The sequence below is a fragment of the Schistocerca piceifrons genome, chromosome 5 (assembly GCF_021461385.2).
Source record: "Schistocerca piceifrons isolate TAMUIC-IGC-003096 chromosome 5, iqSchPice1.1, whole genome shotgun sequence".
NCBI classification, from domain to species: Eukaryota; Metazoa; Arthropoda; class Insecta; order Orthoptera; family Acrididae; genus Schistocerca; species Schistocerca piceifrons.
Genome location: NC_060142.1, coordinates 260,770,049 through 260,795,280, shown reverse-complemented (window position 1 = coordinate 260,795,280; position 25,232 = coordinate 260,770,049).

Genomic DNA, 25,232 nt, shown 5'->3' with positions numbered 1-25,232 from the left:
GCTCCCTGAGTCAACAGATGGGGACGTTTGCAACTCAACAACCATCTGCACGAACAGTTCGACGACGTTTTCAGCAGCATAGACTGTCAGCTCGGAGACCACGGCTGCGGTTACCCTTGACGCTGCATCACAGACAGGAGCGCCTGCGATGGTGTACTCAACGACGAACCTGGGTGCACGAATGGCAAAACGTCATTTTTTCGGATGAATCCATGTTCTGTTTACAGCATTATGATGGTCGCATCCGTGTTTGGCGACATTGCGGTGAACGCACATTGGAAGCGTGTATTTGTCATTGCCATACTGGCGTAACACCCGGCGTGATGGTATGGGGTGCCATTGCTTACACGTCTCGGTCACCTCTTGTTCGCATTGACAGCACTTTGAACAGTGGACGTTTCATTCCAGATGTGTTACGACCCGTGGCTCTACCCTTCATTCGATCCCTGCGAAACCCTACATTTCAGCCGGATAGTGCACGACCGCATGTTGCAGGTCCCGTATGGGCCTTTCTGGATACAGAAAATGTTCGACTGCTGTCCTGGCCAGCACATTCTCCAGATACTATCACCAATTGAAAAAGTCTAGTCAATGGTGGCCGAGCAGCTGGCTCGTCACAATACGCCAGTCACTACTCTTGATGAACTGTGGTATCGTGTTAAAACTGCATGGGAAGCTGTACCTGTACACGCCATCCAAGCCTTGTTTGACTCAATGCCCAGGCGTATCAAGGCCGTTATTACGGCTAGAGGTGGTTGTTCTGGGTACTCATTTCTCAGGATCTATGCACCCAAATAGAGTGAAAATGTAATTACATGTCAGTTCTAGTATAATATATTTGTCCAATGAATACTCGTTTATCATCTGCATTTCTTCTTGGTGTAGCAATTTTAATGGCCAGTAGTGTAAATGATAAGTATGGTCCTTTCATTTCTTTATCAATATTTTTCTCGCAGTCAAGCTACTCGAGTTATAGTCCGACCGTATTGACTTGCATTTTCCGTGATTCTCTTCAAGTCTCTTCACGAGAATTCCTAATTTTTTTGCTTCTCAGTGGTCGCAGTCTATACATTTTGGCTACGTACTATGTATGTTCCGTTAAAACCATCATTATTGTCAAGGGGTGTGTTTCCCTTTGCGTGACATGGTTTCCCTAAATTACTCCAGACAAACGCCGGGATGGTTCCTACCGTAAGCTCACAGCTGACTATCTTTCTCATTCTGCCAATCTAGACCCGGAAGTACCGTAAATATCTGTATATATTAATTATATTTTTGTTCTTAATCTGTATTAACATAACGTGAACAATAGCTTTGTAAAAGGTATCCATGGATCAATGAAATTATTGCTGCCACTACTACTATTACTGTTTGTATTTCTATGGGGCGCTTAGGACCACGTAATATTCTCATCAATCGTAGTGGTAGTAGTTGTTGTTGTAGTGATAGTGGTAGTTGTTGATTTATTCATCCGGCTGGTTTATTCATCGGGATGGCCGGACGGTAATTCGATTCTCAGTCCTCACTAATACAAGGCCAATTTGTTCACAAAAGCGCAGCAACGTTCGATTTTTCAACTGACGAGTTGCGATACTAAATAGAGAAAGTAAACTGATTATATTGGTAGTGTACTATGAGGCTATATAATAGTTGTCGTTGATAACTGAGCTACACTACGTGATGAAAAGTATCCGGACACCTGGCTGAAAATGTCTTACAAGTTCGTGGCGCCCTCCATCGGTAATGCTGGAATTCAGTATGGTGTTGGTCCACCCTTAGCCTTGATGACTGCTTCCTCTCTCGCAGGCATACGTTCAATCAGGTGCTGGAAGGTTTCTTGGGGAATGGTAGCCCATTCTTCACGGAGTGCTGGACTGAGGAGAAGTATCGATGGCACAAAGTCGGCGATCCAAAACATTCCAGAGGCGTTCTATAGGATTCAGGCCAGTCCATTACAGGGATGTTATTGTCACGTAACCAATCCGCCACAGGCCGTGCATTACGAACAGGTGTTCGACAGTGTTGAAAGATGTAGTCGCCAACCCCGAATAGCTCTTCAACAGTGAGAAGCAAGAAGGTGCTTAAAACATCAATGTAGGCCTGTGCTGTGATAGTGCCCCCTCCATCAAAAAAACGACCACACCGTAACACCACCGTCTCCGAATCTTACTATTGGCACTGCGCGCGCTGGCAGATGACAGTCATCGGGCATTCGCCATACCCCCACCCCGCCAACGGATCGCCACATTGTGTACTGTGATACATCACTCCATACAACGTTTTTCCACTGTTCATTCGTCCAATGTTTACGCTCCTTACACCAAGCGAGGCGCCGTTTGTCATTTACCGAGGCGATGTGTGGCTTATGAGCAGCCGCTCGACCATGAAATCCAAGTGTTCTCACCTCCCGCCTAACTGTCATAATACTTGCCGTGGATCCTGATGCAGTTTGGAATTCCTGTGTGAGGGTATGGATAAATGGCTGCCTATTGCACATCACGATCCTCTCCAACTATCGGCGGTCTCTGTCAGTCAACAGAAGAGGTCGGCCTGTACGCTTTTGTGCTGTACGTGTCCCTTCACGTTTCCACTTCACTATCACATCGGGAACAGTGGACCTAGGAATATTTAGTAGTGTGGAAATCTCGCGCACAGACGTATGACGCAAGTGGCACCCAATCACCTGACCGCTTTCGAAGTCCTTGGGTTTCGCGGAGCACCCCACCCTGCTCTCTCACGATGTCTAATGACTACTGAGGTCGCTGATATGGATTACCTGGCAGTAGGTGGCAGCGCAATGTACCTAATATGAAAAACGTCTTTTTGGGGGTGTCCGGATACTTTTGATGACATAGTGCATAAAGACGAATCGCTATCAGTGGTTAATATCTGAGCTGGCTCATATTTTGTAAATTTATTGTTTTTGTATCTTACACATATTTTCAACTTTATAGCTGTTGCCTCGATTCCATTATCCTATATTCAGCCTTTGTTAGCAATAAATATTAGTGTGAAGCACCTCTTACCTTACGTATAGTTGTAAGTGTACAGCGAACGATGTACTTTGGAACTATATGTCGATAGTATGCTAAGCTCATCTGATATGCAAAAATGAAATGAAATGATCGTGTGGCATTGATGGCCGGGAGGCCCCATTCGGGGAAGTTCGGCCACCAGGTTGCAAGTCCTATTTCAGGTGATGCCACAGTAGGCGACTTTCCCCTCGGTGATGATGAAATGATGATGAGGATAGCAGAACAGCCAGGCCACAAGCGGAGATATATGTCCATCCCAATTGGGAATCGAACACGTGCCCGCTGCATGATAGGAAAACACGTTATCACTCAGCTAAGCAGGCGGACTCTGATTGTACAGTCTTTGGCATGACAGTTGTACACTATTATGTGCGTGTGTAGCATGCGTGTCTGTTCTGTAAACAAGTGTGTATACGAGATTTCTGACTGTTCACTCCGATGTTGGTGGTAATATTTATTTTTATACGAGCTGAATACCCGGCGTTGCCTGTGTATGTATTCGGATCCTGCTAGTCCATTTCCTGCTTCCCCCTCTGTCTATCCCCTCCTCCCCAATCTCTCTGTCCATCTCCTTCTCCCTCTCTCTCCTCCATCTCATTCTCTTCCCTCTGTCTGTCCATTTCTTCCTTCTCCTCTCTCTGTACTCCTCCTCCTATCTGGGAACATCTACTCCTTCCCCCTCGAAGTCCATCTCCTGCCCGCATTATTTCTCCAATTTATCACCCCCACTTCAATAACAGGCCGATGGTTGTCATCATATTTCTTTCCACATAGTAAGTAATATGTCCATCAAGTTCGGTTGAAATCGATCCTGTAGTGTGGGATGAGGTTTCTACATGCGTCTTTGCAAGAATACGCACATATGACGTATACGAGGGATATTCGGAAAGTAAGGAACGATCGGTCGCGAAATGGAAAATACTGTGAAAATCTGATGAAGCTTTGCACAGATGCGTTAGGCACTGCGTCTAGTACGCCCGTCGATCGCATCGTGTAGTTCTTTTAGGTTCTGAGCTCGTGTTGAGAACCTAAAGATGGCTAGAAAGTGGTGTCTCCCACCATGTATGAGGGCCTGGCGAAAGATTTCGCCTGAAGCTATGCTATCCACATAACATAACTGCCTTGCGGTTAGCTCTACACGGCAATTCTCGGTCGCCCTCTGCAGGGGCAATGAAGATGCTCCAGCAGTGTTTTCGATGGGAAGTGTTTCATCACCTCGTAATTGGCTGCCCCTGAGTTTCATCTCTGCTCAAATGAACCGCTGGCTATGAAGACAATATTTTGACGCCATATCTTCTGAACAATATCTCGTACAAAGATATAATTTTGCAGGTACATTCAGTGGTATATCTAGATACTGTCTGTGAGATATTCTGCGAATAGAGCTAGTAGCAAACAAGTAATAAATTTAAACGTCGTGCGTGATGTGGTAGTTTTTCACATATCTCAGTGTTTATGACGTCATATTTCCTGATCTGTGTGTCAGACGATGATATAATTTTGTAGGTACATTCAGCAGCTTATGTGGACGTTGTCTGAAAAATGAATTTGCTAACAGAGTATGTAGCAAAGAAGTAAAACATTTAAACGTATTGCTCGGTACTACAGTTTCTCACGCTTCTCACTGTTTATGACAATGTATTTCCTGAACTATGATTGGTACCACGATATAATTTTGCAGGTTCACTTAGCGGTGTATGTGGATATTGTCAGTGAAATTTATTGTGAACAGAGTTAGTCACACAGAACTAATAAATTTAAAGATCATGCCTGATGAGGCAGTTTTTCTCGCATCTCATTGTTTTAGACACCATTTCTCATGAATTGTTATAGATTGTTGCCTTCAGTAAAGGGATACGTGCATGAAGTTCAGTTGAAATCGGTCCAGTAGTTTAGGAGGAGATGTGGTGCATACAGGCATACATTTTTATAGCATGTGTGGATTGCTGCAATTACGCCTGCTCTCGTACGTGCTACATATTCGTGCCTGTTATATTTTAGATTGTGCCCGTTGGCGAATATGACATATAAGTAAATTTTAATAGTATATGACTTTTGATATATACTAACTAGGAGGATGTGTCCACGTCCATTTGTAAGTAACATTTGTAAATGTTATAATCCCTTTAGTTGTAGAGACTATTGTAGTTTTTATTTTCGTCCTGTTTTCGTCTGTTGTTATGATTTTGTTGCACTTAGGAGGAAATGATGATGTATTTCTATGAAAAACTTTTCGAGTCGTTTGAAATTATGCCGCTATAGCGTCGTTCTCAAGTAAACCTGTAGATATTACAGGTGGCGAGTAATAGTTATAAAAGTTGTACACAGAAGTTAACTTACATAAATACTTACTTCTAGCTGGAATACACGCCCATATTGTATCAATGAGTAAACTGTTGGCAGTTAGTAGACTGTAATAAGTCACGTAATATTTATTTGTGTAGAATTCTTTCGCGAAATACTCTTGTCAGCAAGACTGACAATTTATTTTTGGTGATGCTTTCTGTTTAATGCATAATCTTTACTAATAACTGAAGTTAGTTGTGTTTCATTGATAATATAATTTTGTTATGAATTTTACCTTTGATTATCTTTTCTTTTACTGTGTGTTCTTATCCGTTCTCGTCTTCCAAAAGTCGATAAAATATTCTAGATAATTATTATGTTTAAAATCTGTTTGTTCACTGAGAATGTTATTTGGACGATTTTTCGTGTACGTATATGCCTGTAATTCTTCCAAAATATTCATACCATGCCCCTTTGGTATTCTGTGTAGACATTACAGTGAAAGTACAAGTTCCACGCAAACAACGATGACTTGTAGTGTATTATCGATATGTTCTGCTTTAAGGTCCTTTTTTTTTTAGATGTGGGTAAGAGCTTCATTTATTACTGTCGTATTTCTTGTATGCTATTTAAATATAAGGTTGAGGTTTCTCCCGTTTGACAGATACAAAAATTACACGAAATTATGCCGGAGGCGCACAGACAGTCATTTTCACCTACCTCCATTTAGAGTGGGACAGGGAGAGGAACAACTAGTAGTAGCAGGGCAAGGTACCCTTCACCATGCATCGTGTGCTAGATCTAGATGTCGACTCCGGGTACTTGAACTATTTGCAGATTACCTGGAATAAGTCACTATGAAATGTCATATAGTGACGCATTCTATCATGGGAAAATACTTCATAAGTAATACTATCCAGTACGCTATCCTCGACGACTAGTGTTTATCAGAGTCAAGGATATTTATAAGAGTCAATGGTAAAGTCTGGTGCGTCCAGGGAAGCACGATGGCAGTGTGAAAGCACCGCACTTGTTGTACATAAACGATCTGACGGATAGGGCGCGCAGCAATCTGCGACTGATTACTAATGACACACTGATGGACAGGAAGTGTCGTCGTTGAATGACTGCTCAAGGATGCTGGTTGATTTAGACACACTTACTATTTAGTGTGATGAATGGCACCTTTTTACTGTACTGCTCGACTCTTTGGGATCCCCACCAGGTTTGATTAAAGGAAGACATCGAAGCAATTCAGAGGCTTGTTGCTAAATTTGTTACCGGTGGTATGATCAACACGCAAGTATTACTGAAACGCTGAGTGGATTCAAATGGGACTTCCTGGAGGCAAAAAAACGTCCTTTTTGTATATTCCATACATCAAGGACTTAAATTCGTGCGGCGTCATACTCTTTGCTATATTACATTATGACAGTATAATACATGGTATAACCGGTAATGTTTCCTACGCTTGTTATCGCAGGTGCCATTTGTTTTCTGCCCTGCCTTACGCCTTGTATTCGTTAATAGATGACAAGTATTTTACAATTTTTTACATATTTTTTTAGTGAATCGATTTTTACGTATTTTGGTACCTTCCACTTTTTAAAATAGATACTGAATGCTAGTTTAGCTGATGCCTTGTTTCTCTTAACAAGTAATTTGTAATAGCTCGTACTTTCACTAGACGCTTGTCATATAGTACTTCTACTAGAGGTTCCTAATTTTTCTACCTTTTTTACCACACATATTTCTCCGAATAATTTGATGTTTTACCATGTAACTTGTATAATATAAGATGCATATGCACAATCTTGAGAGGAACGTATTGGTGTCTCTGTAAGTAGCGTATTCCGCAATGTATGCTGATTGTGTGTACTCAGGGGCATACAGAGAGGTCCAGAAAAATGTAGACATTCTTTGGAACAAAACGACATAGCGCTGCAAGTTTAGGCTGTAGTGTAGTCTACTGTTTTCTCAACAAATCTTGGCGCGCGTTTTCCAGCAGATAACAGTGCAGTAATAACTGAAGTACAGTTTCATTTGAGCAACGCAGTACTGCAGTAGTACTGGAAGTACGAAAACATGATGGAGGTACAACATCAACGACGTAATGTGTATGGGACCATGTCACCAACCCATAAATGAATTTATTGTATTCGCGATAAATTTGAAGCCGACGATACTGTACAAGATGTGCATAAGGAAAGGTCTGGTCGACCAAAACATCAAGTTCAGCTTCCAGCGCTGTTGTGTTGCAACATTTTACTAGGCCACCTCAAAAATCTGTGAAGAAATGAGCATGTGAAAGCGGAGTATGCCGATCAAGCGTACGACGAATTAAGGCTACAAAGTGGAAAGCGTACAATCGAAGATCGCTGCTCTCTATGAACGAGGATGACCCCGATCGAAGGATGGAGTACTGCGAGTGGTTTGAAGGCATGCTTCGTGGGGATGAACTGTTTGAAGGAATGGTTATCTGGTCAGACTAAGGGCAATTCCAACTAAACGGTACTGCAAACTGCCACAGCTGCGTGTAGTGGGCTCCTGAAAATCCTCACGTTCGTGTGGACAAACATGTTAATCTACCGGATATTAATGTGTAGTGTGGCTTGTCATCGCGCGTTTTTATCGGCCCATTCTTCTTTGAAGGTACTGTAACTGGTGTTCTTCATATGCTGCAAACATCGATTTTGTTTGCAGTCCGAGGGGTGTTTGTAAGTGAAAGATTTTACCTACGACAAGATGGCGCTTAGCCTCACTACCACAGATATGTCAGAACCTACTTGGATAAAAATCTACCTGGACGATGGATAGGTCGAATAGGAGCTTACACCTCTTGACTTCTATCTCCGGCAGACCTTGAAAAATGAAGTTTATTAACAGAAGCCAGCTACACTGAACGAACTACGTGAAACCATCGAGGCTATCACACCCGCCACAGCGACAAATGTAGTTCGGTCAACAGTTAATAGGCATCGACGTTGGTTGGCTGTTAATGGGGGGATATTACTATCAAAGAGTGTCTACATTTTTCTGGACCCCTCTACATAACTGTTATTATTTCTTTTATTATCATCTGATATGGTACTGTGATCGCGTTTTACCTATTTTATCGAAATACAAGGCAGATATATAGACACATACTTGTCTCCTATATAATGTCCTTTATTAGAAGATTCTGCTTGTGCCTCATGGTTAATATAATTTCAGGGTTATTATAACTTCAGACATGTACTGAATGTGAAATTGTCACGTGTTTCAATGTATAACAGGGTTGTTTCTTAAATAAAATGTAGTGCATATGCTTTTAGTATAATTAATAAATGACAAACAAGGCAGATAATGTCAACAAGCATTGTAATATGTGGACTTCTTTCCCTTGAAATATTTTATGAAATTTGTTTTTATGAATTATTTTGATTGTAATGTATAAAATTTCAATAAGTTTGTTTGTATGTCCATATGTAATCTTGCATTACTAATTACTTAGCACATAATATACGACGGTCGTTCAGTAAGTAATGCCCCACATTTCTTAAAAAATCCATTAATGTCCATAGACAAACGTCCTTGTTGGTGCTTCACATTTGATGTTTGCTCTGTGCGCCGCTGAAGTTTCTAACCGTTCTGGCAGATGGCAGATGCGTAGTACAGCGTCAACTTGGCGTCTACATACGATTCACGTTACAAGCAGCGTGCTGATTTTGAATTCTTGTGTGCATGAAGAGAAACCACGCTGAACATCCATAAACGTTTGTGTGCAGTGTATGGCGATGCTGCAGTTGACGGGAGTACAGTCGGGCGAGGGGTAAAGAAAGTTACAGCCTCAGGAAATGCAGAAACGAAGCTCCATGATCAGCCACACTCGGAACGTCGTGTCACAGCCACTGCTCCAGACATGCTGCATCGTGCAGATGCCATTATTCGTGCCGACCGGCGCTTAAGGATTCTATACAGGTAACACACTTTGAAGATGACGAGTCAGTCATGCAGTAAAAACGTGGCTGCGCCTACAGGACAAGAGCTTTTACCTGCAGGGAACACATGCTCTTCCACAACGTTGACGTACGGCCATAGAACGTGATGCAAACTACGTAGAAAAATACGACATGGACAAGACACGTTGATGAATATTGTCACCAATTCCTGGCTCTTAACAATAAATACAGTATGTTCTGATAAAAAAAAAATGTAATGAACTTCTTCAAATATTTCATGAAATTTGTATTTGTTTTACGAGTTTCTTTCAATGTACTGCAGAGAAATTTTGATAAATTTGTTTGTACGTCCTTAAGTAGTCTTCTATCACTGGGTTCTTATTGTACATTACATCTATGAAATCGAATATGCCAGCGATAGATATAAATGTACCTCCTCGATGTTGCTGTCGGCAGTTCTGCAGTGTTGCCTGTTACGTGTATCCTTGACAACATGATAGCTGTTTGTAGTTGTCAGGCTGCAAAACTCCTAGTTACAACTACTATTGTATAACATGTGAGGTTGTAGCATTATGATTTTGATTTTGCCCACTTGTATTTAAGGATTATGATATGCGGCCATAAATGTATGAAATGAATCCGATATTTGCGTAATGTCAAAGGTCACGTACATAAGTTGATGTCTCGCACATAAGTAGACTTATCACGCTGTAATGTTATTTTAATGCGATCTGTAGAACGTTTTACATCTATATAGCGACATATGGTAATAATAATATTTTCTTCCACATTGGTATATTTCACTTACAGATACCTGAAAATGGCGCAATTTCGAAATCAGGTAATCACACAAACTACGTAGGGAACATTAATATACAGCCTACAACGGACCATACTTTCATTTCTGAAGCGAATAATACTAATGCACTCTGGTGGCCATTCTAAATGGCACAGAGAACTGCAACTTTAATCATTTACATAACCATCAATGGCGTGTACGTGTACAAAGGTACACCGATAGGCTGGCTGGTTCAAATGGCTCTGAGCACTATGGGACGCAACTGCTGTGGTCATAAGTCCCCCAGAACTTAGAACTACTTAAACCTAACTAACCTAAGGACATCACACACATCCATGCCCGAGGCAGGATTCGAACCTGCGACCGTAGCGGTCGTGCGGTTCCAGACTGTAGCGCCTTTAACCGCTCGGCCACTCTGGCCGGCCACCGATAGGCGACCGTGTCTTCTGAGTGCTTTATTTTTTTTTGTCAGGCATTGTATATTGTGAATAGTAATTGTTGAATAACACGCCTTTGACGTACTTCTGAAGATATTTTCATGTCGAAATATTTCTCACCATTGATAGGACATGGTCTGTTCTATTTGATAGGAACTCCTCAGTCCAATCATCAAACTAGTCGACTGAGCGGTTCTAGGCGCTTCAGTCTGGAACCGCGCGACCGCTACCGTCGCAGGTTCGAATCCTGCCTCGGGCATGGATGTGTGTGATGTCCTTAGGTTAGTTAGGTTTAAGTAGTTCTAAGTTCTAGGGGACTGATGACGTCTGATGTTAAGTCCCATAGTACTCAGAACCATTTGAACCATTTGAACCAATCTAGTCGACTCTTTCGTACGCTCATACTTTGTTCATTAGGCGAACTGTATTGCTCTTCGGAAGTCAAGTAAGAGAGACCAACCTGGGCGCCGATATAACTTCTTTCTGTGTGTCATGGATAAACGGAGTGAGCTGGATTTTATACGATTGTTGTTTCTGGAATCTATGTTGAAGTATACGTAAGCATTCAACGTATTTTGTGTAGGCGTGTGTGTGTGTATGTGTGTGTGTGTGTGTGTGAATTCCTAAGGGACCAAACTGCTGAGGCTTACACACTACTTACTCTAACTTATGCTAAGAATAACACAAACACCCATGCCCGTGGGAGGACTCGAACCCCAGATCACGTAAGAAACAGATTGCCCGATCGCATGGTCTAGCAGGCAACCCTTGTCAGGGAACGGCCACCAGGCGGCAACAGCGTCACACCCTTACTTGTGGAATCAACCACTAGATGGCACTCCGTTCGGTGAAATATGTGGCAACGTCGGCCGAACGCGTGCAGCTTTCCACTATTTGGCGTCTGTGAAGTACAGCTGTTTCTGACATACCGGTAGTAGTGAAACGTCATGCCGAGGGCCTGCGAGTATATCAACTGTAGAAGAAGTAGACGAACAAATCCTGAACTAAAAATGTTCAGATTTCCTGTCAAAGATAAAGAAAGGTTACGCGAGTGGATTTTAAATTCAGGTAAATCAATATATTAGTTACGAGTAAGAATTGATAAAGAGCCCTAAGCATTCGATCCTATCTAAATTTTGTCGATCTTATATTCTGATATAACGTGGCAGCCCTTCCTGTACAAGAATCATATCATATAATTTTTAAATGAAATCTTTGCTGCGATTTGGACTTTTTTAAACTGTTTATTCACTTCACTATCGTAATTTTGGCTGTAAAGGCATCTTTGTGTGCAATGTGAAAACTGAAACCAATATAAGATATGGATAACAAAATGCAAAGCATAGTGTGGTAACATTTGGTAAACAATTTAAGAAGCATTACTTTACAAGACTTTTCCTTGGCACTTTAAAATGACTCTAGAGCTGAAATCGCAACAGCGGAATACATGAATAATAGCGATCATCTAACTGCTAGGTCATCGGTCCCTCTAAATCCTGGTATATACTAGAGCGAACGAAGTGAACGAGTGTAAAACGTCGTTTACACTGCTGCAAATAAGTATTCATAGATAATTCGCTAATGTTCACTGCCATTCGTTTATACGTGTGAACAAGCGTTTATACTGGAATGAAGGGAAGAGAATAGAAGAGAACGAGCATAGCATGCAAACTATAGACGCTGCCTATTTTAATTTTTTTTATCTGTGCGCTAATAATCCTCACACAGCTTTCACTCGAAAACAACAGATAGTAACAGGACTGCGCGAGTGCGGATATCCCCAGTAATAACTGTGTTGCAGATAAAAGCGTACGTCTGTTGCGAATATTTGCGGGTTATCTTTAAACTGCACAAAGTAAATTTTTAACATTATTATGGTTTGCCGTCTGTGGCTCTTCAAAGTTGACACCGCCAAAATATGCTCGAAAAACACGCTTTCACTTGTATATTACCGCGTTTGCAGCCCCCTTTCAACAACAATCCAAAATTCATCGTTTTGTGCCACTCTTATATCATTTAGGATAAGTTACAAGCAAAGTAAAAGAATTTAAATTTGAAATGACTGTCACTGAAATATGTCAAGCCTTAATTCGCATCACAACCGAGTGCGGATATCAGCAGACAAAAATTCAGGCCAGGCACAAGTCTTTTTTCAGAGCAGTGGTGGGTTAAACTGCTTTACATAACGTTAATATCTCAGAATGCGGATAAGCAACTTGGCAGATGTGGATAATGATCTTGTGGATGCGGTGCACATACGGACGGCGGCATTTTTCCTGTCCGCGCAGACTTCTAGTTACAGCCACGATGTAAATCTTTGATACTGAGATAAGATTATTTTGCCCGCTAGTTTTGACAAAGCAAACAAATGGCGTAGGAAAATAATAATGTCGGTAACGTCAGGACGCGAAACCCACTGCTCAGTGCAATATTTGTCAGTAAATTAATGAATTATATTTCAAAGACGTTGAGAAGATTTTGAAAATTTTCTAGTTTTAACCTGCACGTGGAGATCTTTTTTACCACCTAATCCGTATCAGAAGAGCTGTATAACAACGAGGAAAGAGACGGCATGGAAGGCAAGTGTAAAACCTATGCGACTGCAATACAGTCTGCATTTAAACAGAGAATTATTTGTGTGTTACTTTCCATTTATTTCATTTCGCATATGATTGTGAGAAGTATCCCTACACTAGAAATAAACTTGGTTTGTAGAATTACAGGAGCTAATATACATTCTTCGATTGAAAACTCGGAAAAAACCGTAGCCGATCATGGTCTACAGTCAGCTGTGTGACGAATGCAATTCGCGCCCAGCGCTCTAGCCGAACGCAAATCAGCGTCATTCAAGTCACCGAAGATACAGCGTTGCCAATTCCGCGACATAGACGGCTCAGTTAGCATTGTAGCGTCCCCTGCGACATCTGTTGACCGACGGGAAAACTATTTTTACGGTTGCCTGTTCCGCCGTAAGGACGGTCAATCTGTTTCTTACGTGATCTGGGCTCGAACCTCCGGTGGAAGGGGCCGCGCAATCCATGACATGGCGCCTCAAACGGCGTGGGCACTCCGCGCGGCTTGCAGGCATATAGCTGTGTGCGTCTGTTCTACAATCCTTCTTCAAAATGGGAATCACGTAGACATTTTTCCAGTCACTAGCGATGGTTCGCTGCTCTATTGGCTGCTGCTAGAAGAGCAGCAAGTTAATTCTCACACACGTTCTAGAATCGTGAAGGTATCTCATCAGGCACAATCATCTTACCGTTATTCAGCGACTTCAGTTGACTTTTACCTGCTGTCAGTTCTTTCGATGTTATTTTGACGTTCGCGCGATGATTGAAGGGACGATCGACCTCAGTGAGACAATTCTGGAAAAAGGCGTTTATTATCCTCGTTTTTGATGCCACTACGGTCGCTGAGTGTCTGGATATATGCCTTCGACGCGTTCACTGATTTGACATAATACTAAAACTTCTTAGGACTTTCTGCAATACTAGTAGTCAGAATTTTGATTTCACATGTAATTTTTATTTAGCTAAATATTTGTTTGTCTATGAGGTTCTAGCTACGTTTAATTTTGCGGTAAGGCTTTCTTTGCTTTCAAATCAGCTTACTAACATGACTTTCAAACCACGACGGGGGCCCATCCCTCGTTATTTTTCTCAGCATGTACCTGTTAAAGGCACATCGTACAATACTCTTGAAGTTTTAACATTTTCAGTCACAGAGATGAATGTCTGCTGTCGACTGCTCAGATTTCTAGTCGCTTTTTCTTTACATTCCTATTTACATCGGTAGTCAAGGGTGCTATAAATGCATTACGCCCGATGGTTTCCTCGTCTACATTAACCGACACACAAAGTTCGAGGAGATATAAGATGTTACCTTCATGAGTCGACTTTCTGATTAAGTGCTGAAAGCAGCTTTCAGATAAAGCATTTCATACGATTCCCTGCCCCTGTAACCCGCCTGAATTAATCAGTTTGTAGCTGATAAGCTGAAGTCCCACCTCGCACCCTAATAATATAACATGATTAGGAAATGTACGCGCAACCTGTTCCAAATTTTCCCTTAATCATTGTGCCACAACTGATCCTGAGGCAGGCGGTTTGTAAAACAATCCAGTTACCACGTTTGACTCACGATTAACACTTATCTTCTGCAAAATTATTTCAATTTCGGACTATGTTTTATCGTATTGTTTTCGGATATACATTCCAATCGGAATTTAGAATTTCACTGCTATTAAGGACTCTATTCATCCAGCTTTCTGTCCCGCGGGTATTAATATTTTCCATAAGCGCGAATTTTGGGCATTACACAGCGTCATACTGGAATCCAATGTATAATTTCTATTACGTGTAACATAATCATGCGCCTAAAGTGGTGGTAAGTTCCTATGGGACCAAATTGCTGAGGTCATTGGTCCCTAGGCTTACACATTACTTAGCCAAACTTAAACGCCTAAAAATCAGAAATGGTCAGAAATGATTTTATTGAAATATTTAACTAGAGTTGTTGTCAGGGCTTTAACGAACCTGTTGTATTTTAACAGAGAAATCCTACTTTCGTGTGGCCAAAGTGCAATGTTCTATCGTCTCTCCTGCCTGCTGCAACATGGGCAAGTATTAATTGAAAAACTGTCCGCTTCCAGTCGGTCGCTGAGTGACATCCAGTGCGTTTCTGAAATGTGCCTGCTGCAACTACATTCCGTTCAGCATTATCTCTGACATCTGATCGTGATACTGTACACGATGACTGGCATCTTCGCAATGAGTAACTAAATGAGATGTCCCCCGCTACTATATTTAGCACCATCTATATAAATAAAAATGTAAATGTTCGTTCATACAAATAAAGTTCTTCACCAATTTCTTTGAAATTTTGACATAACTTTGTATGCGAAAATTCGCGTGTTTTATGTGACTGTATTTTAAATATATTATACATAAAAAGTCTGTAATATACACTCCTGGAAATGGAAAAAAGAACACATTGACACCGGTGTGTCAGACCCACCATACTTGCTCCGGACACTGCGAGAGGGCTGTACAAGCAATGATCACACGCACGGCACAGCGGACACACCAGGAACCGCGATGTTGGCCGTCGAATGGCGCTAGCTGCGCAGCATTTGTGCACCGCCGCCGTCAGTGTCAGCCAGTTTGCCGTGGCATACGGAGCTCCATCGCAGTCTTTAACACTGGTAGCATGCCGCGACAGCGTGGACGTGAACCGTATGTGCAGTTGACGGACTTTGAGCGAGGGCGTATAGTGGGCATGCGGGAGGCCGGGTGGACGTACCGCCGAATTGCTCAACACGTGGGGCGTGAGGTCTCCACAGTACATCGATGTTGTCGCCAGTGGTCAGCGGAAGGTGCACGTGCCCGTCGACCTGGGACCGGACCGCAGCGACGCACGGATGCACGCCAAGACCGTAGGATCCTACGCAGTGCCGTAGGGGACCGCACCGCCACTTCCCAGCAAATTAGGGACACCGTTGCTCCTGGGGTATCGGCGAGGAGCATTCGCAACCGCCTCCATGAAGCTGGGCTACGGTCCCGCACACCGTTAGGCCGTCTTCCGCTCACGCCCCAACATCGTGCAGCCCGCCTCCAGTGGTGTCGCGACAGGCGTGAATGGAGGGACGAATGGAGACGTGTCGTCTTCAGCGATGAGAGTCGCTTCTGCCTTGGTGCCAATGATGGTCGTATGCGTGTTTGGCGCCGTGCAGGTGAGCGCCACAATCAGGACTGCATACGACCGAGGCACACAGGGCCAACACCCGGCATCATGGTGTGGGGAGCGATCTCCTACACTGGCCGTACACCACTGGTGATCGTCGAGGGGACACTGAATAGTGCACGGTACATCCAAACCGTCATCGAACCCATCGTTCTACCATTCCTAGACCGGCAAGGGAACTTGCTGTTCCAACAGGACAATGCACGTCCGCATGTATCCCGTGCCACCCAACGTGCTCTAGAAGGTGTAAGTCAACTACCCTGGCCAACAAGATCTCCGGATCTGTCCCCCATTGAGCATGTTTGGGACTGGATGAAGCGTCGTCTCACACGGTCTGCACGTCCAGCACGAACGCTGGTCCAACTGAGGCACCAGGTGGAAATGGCATGGCAAGCCGTTCCACAGGACTACATCCAGCATCTCTACGATCGTCTCCATGGGAGAATAGCAGCCTGCATTGCTGCGAAAGGTGGATATACACTGTACTAGTGCCGACATTGTGCATGCTCTGTTGCCTGTGTCTATGTGCCTGTGGTTCTGTCAGAGTGACCATGTGATGTATCTGACCCCAGGAATGTGTCAATAAAGTTTCCCCTTCCTGGGACAATGAATTCACGGTGTTCTTATTTCAATTTCCAGGAGTGTACAAAGGGGAACAAAAACATAGAATTTTCCTGACCGATTTTCTTCAGATTTATACAGTACACTCTAAAGAACATTCAGACGAACAGTAGGCTATACACTTTTAATAAATATAATATATATAAATAAATGTAACATATAAAAAGAAAACATTGTTACCAAAAATCTCAAAAAAGTACTTGGCCGATTTACTTCAGATTTATACACGTTACTTTAATAAACGTCTAGACGAATGTGCGTTATAAACATGAAACATTGTTACCAAAATCTGAAGAACACTTTAGCGATGTACTTCAAATTTCAAATGATACTCTATTAAACATTCAGACGGTCATAGCCTATATTAAAAAAAACAATGTACAGTTTTACTGTTAAAACCGACTGATAGAAAGAAATAATCTGCTGTAAAAATGTGCTGTTTTGTTTCCTTTGTCGCAACCTGTTTTAATTGCGATAGCGGAGCATTTATACCATTAGACAAATTATTTCTGCCACCTATATTTTTTCTCATTATATGTATTTTTAAAACTAAACTGTATAAACAACAACGCGCTGTTTTGTTTTCTTCCTCGCAGACAGTTTTCATAGAAAACGGGAAAGACATATTTATGGCTTATCAGCTTGTGATACTACGTATTCTGAAATTGCCATAACAATAACAGCGGCTCAAGGTCAGAGAGGGGTCGGGAAAGAGGAGATGGCCAGAGGGATCGGAGGAGATGATAGACAGAGAGAGGAAAGGAGTAGAAGGACAGAGCGTCGGGTCAAGAGGAAATGGAGAGAGACGAATAGGAGAAGGTGGACACGGAGAGGAGGATTTGACGGACAGAGAGAGGGAGAAGGAGGAGGAAGTACATAAAGAGAGGGGAGGAGACGGTAGACATACACAGCAGGGGAAAAGGAGATTAAGACATATATCCAATTCCCTAACGTATTAGAAACGTATGCTTTCTCTTTTCTTTCTATTCCATTTAACCAGACTAAGCCACAAGAACGCGTGGGCAGGTACAGCTAGTCATCTTGTATAAAACAGTGCAACTTGGACTTTGGCGTTGACAAATCATTCTAGCAAGGATTAATATAATAATTAGCTGATGTGAATGTATCTGTGATTAACGCAGTACAATGAAATAACTTTTTTCGTTTCTAGCGTTCCGATCCCAATTGTTAAAAAACGGAACCTTTATAGGAATTCTTTGTCGTTCGCCTGTCTGTCTAAGCCGCTGCAGTCATGGGCTGTGCGGCTGGTCCCGGCGGAGGTTCGAGTCCTCCCTCGGGCATGGGTGTGTGTGTGTTTGTCCTTAGGATAATTTAGGTTAAGTAGTGTGTAAGCTTAGGGACTGATGACCTTAGCAGTTAAGTCCCGTAAGATCTCACACACATTTGGACATTTTTGCCTGTCTGTCTGCCCGACTGTTAAAAACCCTTTCTCATGAATGGGTAGTCGTATCAAGTTGTAATTTATGTCACTTAGGCTACTAAAGTCTATGATCTCTTGGCGGTGTAAAATATTTAACTTGTAAAATATTTAATAATATTTAATAAATTTAAAAATATTTAATAATGTACAATATTTAGTTTAAAATATTTTAGTTTTTAAGTCCATGCAATTAAAAGATAGGGCCATTTATGTCGCATATTTTGATACTCGCAGACTCACTCATGAAAACCTATAGGGTACATCCCGTTGACGTAGAATCATGAAATTTGGCAAGCAGCAAGGTTTCATAGTACAAGTAAGGGAAAAACACAAAAACTGTTAATTTGTTATTATATCACACGAAAAAATATTAAATCTGTTAAGTCTCCTTTTTTCCACGAATTATATTAGTAAATGCAAAATTACACAAAAAACTAAAACCTAAAATAAAAACATTGTCGAAAGCCTTGGAATTCCTGCGGCCGGTATCTTGCCAGTGTCGATATCGATAACAGGCAAAAATCCTTGGGACTCTCGATTCTAGGGATTGATGGACACCTGTATACACAATTAAGTTTGTACGGAATGCTCAGAACGCGAGTCTCACTCGCAATTCGCCAATTATCTGTTAGGTAATACACTACTGGCCATTAAAATTGCTACACCGCGAAAACGACGTGCTACCGACGCGAAATTTAACCGACAAGAAGAAGATGCTGTGATATGCAAATATCAGCTTTTCAGAGAATTCACACAAGGCTGGCGACGGTGGCGACACCTAAAACGCGCTGACATGAGGAAAGTTTCCAACCGATTTCTCATACACAGTTGACCGGCGTTTCCTGGTGAAACGTTGTTGTGATGCCTCCTGTAAGGAGGAGAAATGCGTACCATCACGTTTCCGACTTTGATAAAGGTCGGATTGTAGCCTATCGCGATTGCGGTTTATCGTATCGCGACATTGCTGCTCGCGTTGGTCGACATCCAATGACTGTTAGCAGAATATGGAATCGGTGGGTTTAGGAGGGTAATACGGAACGCAGTGCTGGATCCCAACGGCCTCGAATCCCTAGCAGTCGAGATGACAGGCATCTTATCCGCATGGCTTTAACGGATCGTGCAGCCACGTCTCGATCCCTGAGTCAACAGATGCCGACGTTTGCAAGACAACAACCAACGACGTTTGCAGCAACGTGGACTATCAGCTCGGAGATCATGGCTGCGGTTACCCTTGACGCTGCATCACAGACAGGAGCGCCTGCGATGGTGTACTCAACGACGAACCTGGGTGCACGAATGGCAAAACGTCATTTTTTCGGATGAATCCATGTTCTGTTTACAGCATCATGATGATCGCATCCGTGTTTGGCGACATCGCGGTGAGCGCACGTTGGAAGCGTGTATTCGTCATCGCCATACTGGCGTATCACCCGGCGTGGTGGTATGGGGTGCCATTGGTTACACGTCTCGGTCACCTCTTGTTCGCACTGACGGCACTGAACAGTCGACGTTACATTTCAGATGTGTTACGACCCTTCATTCGATCCCTACGAAACCCTACATTTCAGCAGGATAACGCACGACCACACGTTGCAAGTCCTGTACGGGCCTTTCTGGATACAGAAAATGTTCCACTGCTGCCCTGGCCAGCACATTCTCCAGATCTCTCACCAACTGAAAACGTCTGGTCAATGGTGGCCGAGCAACTGGCTCGTCACAATACGCCAGTCAGTACTCTTGATGAACTGTGGTGTCGTGTTGAAGCTGCATGGGCAGCTGTACCTGTACACGCCATCCAACTCTGTTTGACTCAATGCCCAGGCGTATGAAGGGCGTTATTATGGCCAGAGGTGGTTGTTCTGGATACTGATTTCTTAGGTTTAAATGGCTCTGAGCACTATGGGACTTAACTTCTGAGGTCATCAGTCCCCTAGAACTTAGAACTACTTAAACCTAACTAACCTAAGGACATCACACACATCCATGCCCGAGGCAGGAATCGAACCTGCGACCGTAGTGGTTGCGCGGTTCCAGACTGTAGCGCCTTTAACCGCTCGGCCACTCCGGCCGGCTCAGAGTTATCAGCATCAGGCAGAGTTTGAAAGGGGTTTCATTGTGGGCCTCCATTTAACTGGCTGATCGTATCGTGCAATATCCAGATTTGTGGAGCGTTCGGATGTGACAGTAACTCCATGTTGGGCTGTAAGGGAACGTGAGAGCAGCCATACTCATCGTCTGGGTTCGGGTAGACCACGTCTGACTACCACAATTGAAGATCGTCATATTGTGCTCCAAACAAATCGTAGCCCTTTACATTTGCCCCTGCCACCCGAGAACAAATAAACTATTCCCTGCAACATTCTACCTTTTCCCACACTGTCGCTCAGTGACTAGCAGTATGCAGACTAGCGCCTTACCATCCCATGCGTACTCTGCCACTAACACCACAGCCGGCCGAAGTGTCCGTGCGGTTAAAGGCGCTGCAGTCTGGAACCGCAAGACCGCTACGGTCGCAGGTTCGAATCCTGCCTCGGGCATGGATGTTTGTGATGTCCTTAGGTTAGTTAGGTTTAACTAGTTCTAAGTTCTAGGGGACTAATGACCTCAGCAGTTGAGTCCCATAGTGCTCAGAGCCATTTGAACCACTAACACCACAACACAAACGGCTGCGTTTGGAATGGTGCTGTGACCAGGAAGTGTGGATTGCTGATGAAAGGTGTCACATTGCGTTCAGCGATCAATCTCGGTTTTGCACCCTACACCAGATATCATCATCGTCGAGTATGGCTGCGATATGGGGAGAGGTCCCAGTTGTAAGGTTTCAAATTTATTTCTGGTATTCAAGGAATGTGTCGTGAGCTCTGTATTTTCATTCGACGTGTTAAACTTCGCATTTGTACATTGGACACTATTGTATCACATTTAATTACGGAAATAACTGTGAGGTACTGTACTGTAAGTAGGAACCAAAGACTTTACTCCTTGCATAAAAAAGCGAACATTATCACTGCATTATCTTTGATTTTTATTATGTCTGTTGTTGAATGTAATGTTAACGACTGCGTTCTTTTTCTTGGTTTGATAAAGATGAATATGACGTGTTACAGCTCGATAGTAACAGTTGTATTCAAGGAAGGAATAAAAGAGCTTTCGTCTCTGATAAATAATAAGGTGAGACGAGAACGTAAATATTACACTCTCTAGCCGTTATAATTACTATAGAAAGTTTCAGTCGACTTGAAGTTGGAGAGACGCTGGGGAAATTGACGAAGGAACCCACAAATAAACAAGGCGACTTTCAACGGACCGAAGAGCACTGAACCAGGAATAAAAAATGGTTCAGATGGCTCTAAGCACTATGGGACTTAACATATGAGGTCATCAGTCCCCTAGACTTCGAACTACTTAAACCTAACTAACATGAGGACATTACACACACCCATGCCCGAGGCAGGATTCGAACCTGCGACCATAGCAGCAGCGCGGTTCCGGACTGAAGCACCTAGAACAGCTCGGTCACAGTGGCCGGCTCAACCAGAAATCTGCCACGCCTCTTTACTACCATATTACCACGCGACAAAACACATACAAGTCGATTTTAGTTTCAATGGAAATTTCAATACACCATCTGAAAACCAAGAATAGATGATAATCTTGTCATAAAACCATAAAATACAATAAAAATAACAAAATAACACTTTTAAATAGTTCAGGTGTTCAGTAATCGATATGATGCTCCATATATATTCTGAGTACAAGGACTGTGATCTTTGGTTTCCTGCAGCATTATAGTTGCCGGTAGGATTCTGTGAGAAGTAAGTGAGCGAGTCGGGTGTTGGTCAAATTACGGAATAGTCTGAAAATTACAACAGAGATAACTGCAGAGGATGTTTTATTTTGGGAATATGCATTGGTAAAGACTGATGTGAGAAGTGTGAAGCTATTCAGGTAACGTTGTCGCTGGTTTGCTTGCTCGCACGTAAAGTATGATGTGTTTGAAAAAAGGTAAGTTTTAGGGGCGTATTTCATTAATGAATCAGGTCAGCTAGTCTGGCTATTCAGACTTGAGTAAACAAATGTATCTGTTCACATAGATTGTACTCAGGAGTTACAGATTTATCGCTCCTGTACTATTTCAGTCATTCATTTCGTGACAGTCTTATTTTTTATGAAAAGGTGATTTTGGTAAAGATGATAGCAATAGTAAAGAAATGAGAGCTTCAGTACGGCTTTTGAATACTAGTGTCCTTTACATCCTTTAGTAGACGCAAGATCTAGCGCCGTCTTCCCACGAATTTCATTTTCTGATCATGTGTGTCGCCGTATTGCACTTTGTAGAACACATTGATTGAAGTTTGATCTGCTTAGCGTAGTTGCACGCCTTTGCTTGCACTGCGTAAAAGGTTTTCTTTAATTTAACAGGTTTGCTGCTGCGCTGTGTTCTAATAATTATCACGTTCGAGCAATAACGAGTTTTCGTTGCCACGGATAAGCCATAAAAATTTGTCAGTTACACATTTCAGTCAGACCATACTAAGGTCATACATTACGCTTTGCACCTCAAAATTAACAATAGACTTTATATAGATATTATTTCTTATTCAGATATTCTTATTCTTAAAAAGCAGTGTTATATTTACGTGTGTGCCATTTAATGTTTGGAATTTTGTTTAGTCAATCCAGGTACGTAAATTTACAGGGCATTTTGCAGAAGGATTTTGGACACTTATTCTTTCAAACTTCGTTGTAATTTCATGGAGTATTTTTACTCTCTTTGCTTTGTGTGTTGCAATTGCAAGTCTTGTATTGTGACGTCACGCACTGTATCACTGTTCACTGCACTGCACAATACGCAATTCCGCATGATAATTTACAGTTTTGTTTCTCTAATTTGGTTGAAGTTGATGGTAGCAGTTTTACAGTTATACAATTTCAGGTAATTTAGCGACTCATTTATCAGATAGCGTTTCCGCAATTATTCCACAGACACACACGAAGTTAAACGTAGGAAAAAAGTTCATTTCGGTACAGTCATAGTTTACAATATTAGCCATATCATTATTTTCATTCAGAAAGGTTACACAGTCTTCCAGTGTTTTGGAGAGGCATAGAGGTATTACTTCTGTCGTCATGTTGTAGGGAGCCATCTGTGTGACTGATAGTGACTGAGGGAATTCTGACGTCACAATGATATTTCACGGACATGCTGCGTCCTCATGTGTTACCTCTCACGCAAAGGTATCGTGCTGCCATTTTTCAACATGTGTCTATGAACTGAGGCTGAAGTACTATCTTGGCAAATCCTCGACAGAATAGCTCGGTCGTCAACTTCGTCCCAGGGCCACTATCCAGCATATAAAGGACTGGCTACAACAGTTGTGTGTCAGCTTGCCTGACAAAAGGATACACTGCTGTATGACATCCTTCTCAATCGAATCACTGCACCCATCGGGGCCCGAATGGGTACAGAGCCATATTGATAAGTGAACTTGTTCTTTGTGTATTTAACTCGACATTGTGCTCACTGAACTAACACGACGGACCATCTCAATCCGCGAAATTTCATTTGGTTTGTTCCTCCGCTTACGGCTGTTTTACTTTTTTTACCAGACAGTGTAATTGAGTTTAAAGTAATTTATTTTTTCAGTATGAACAGAACTCTTATTAAAGTGTAAATACGAAAACGCCTGCTTTCCCTTAGGGATTATCTGTCCATTGGCTTCCGCTTTCTGTCTCTTTTCTTAAAGCATTAGAGATTTTTCCCGCTGAATTGCTTGTTCTGCTGGTAGGTTATAATTAAAGTTCAGCTACTCTCGGAAGTCCAGAGTGGGTAGTAATTATCGTATGGCAGCGAAACTTGGTAGATACGCTAATGTGTTAATGTGTAACCGATTTACGCTGGAAGAAAATTAGTTACAATCGTGGCCACTGCGCGCAAATCTGGCTCTATACAGCATTACACCCTCGCTGTCATCTGACATGCCGTAACGTGAGTGAACAATGTGGCTAACGATAAGACAGACCGTGCGCTGTAGGTGAAAAGCTGTCATTAGTGTTCGATTGAGAGAGTATCGCCGACTGAAAGGTATTGGGAGAGACCCAATACCATCAAACGGTTTAAAGAAGATGATAATGAAATTCGAAAATACGCATGAGCTTAGTGAAGCACTTGAAAGAGGAGGGCGTCCTATCCCTGTGGAACTTGTTGACTGACCATGCAGCACGTGTCCAGGGTAGTGCTACTGCTCGTGCGGTGTCACGAGACTTGTCCATCCTATGGTCAACAGTAGGGAAAGTTTTGCGGTCTACTTTACACTGGTATCTGTGCAAAGTACAGACAGTGCAGCAACTGGAACCTAATGATCGGCAGCAACGACCTGAATTTGTCCTTCGGTTTCTGGCATGGATCGAAGCTGATGACGTGTGGCCGGGCAGTATTCTATAGAGTGGCGAGGCACATTTTATATTCCACAGTACAGTGCATACACAGAACTGCCGGTTTTGGGGTTTGGTAAAAGCTTTAGTTTTGCACGGAGAGCTACTGCACCCGACGTATGTGACTGCATTGTAGATTCACAAGCACCGTTATTTTCGGTCCGTCCTTATTTGAAGAGAATACACCCAGACGGCTTATCAGGTGTACCGTGAAGTCTGCACGTTATCCAGACCTCCTTGTGCAACCCGTGGTTCCTGCTTTGGAAGAGCTTAACTGTGTGGAAACCAATGTTTTCATGAAAGATGGAGCAACACCTCATGTCGCTCGCCCAGTGAAAGATGTGCTTTATGCAGCCCTTCCACCAACGTGTTAGCTCCAGAAGTTTTCCAGATGCAAGACCTGCAGTATCACCTGATCTGAATCCATGTGACTTATGGCTCTGGGGGTAACTAAAAGAACGTTTTTACTCTCACGTTCAATCTCTACCTCAT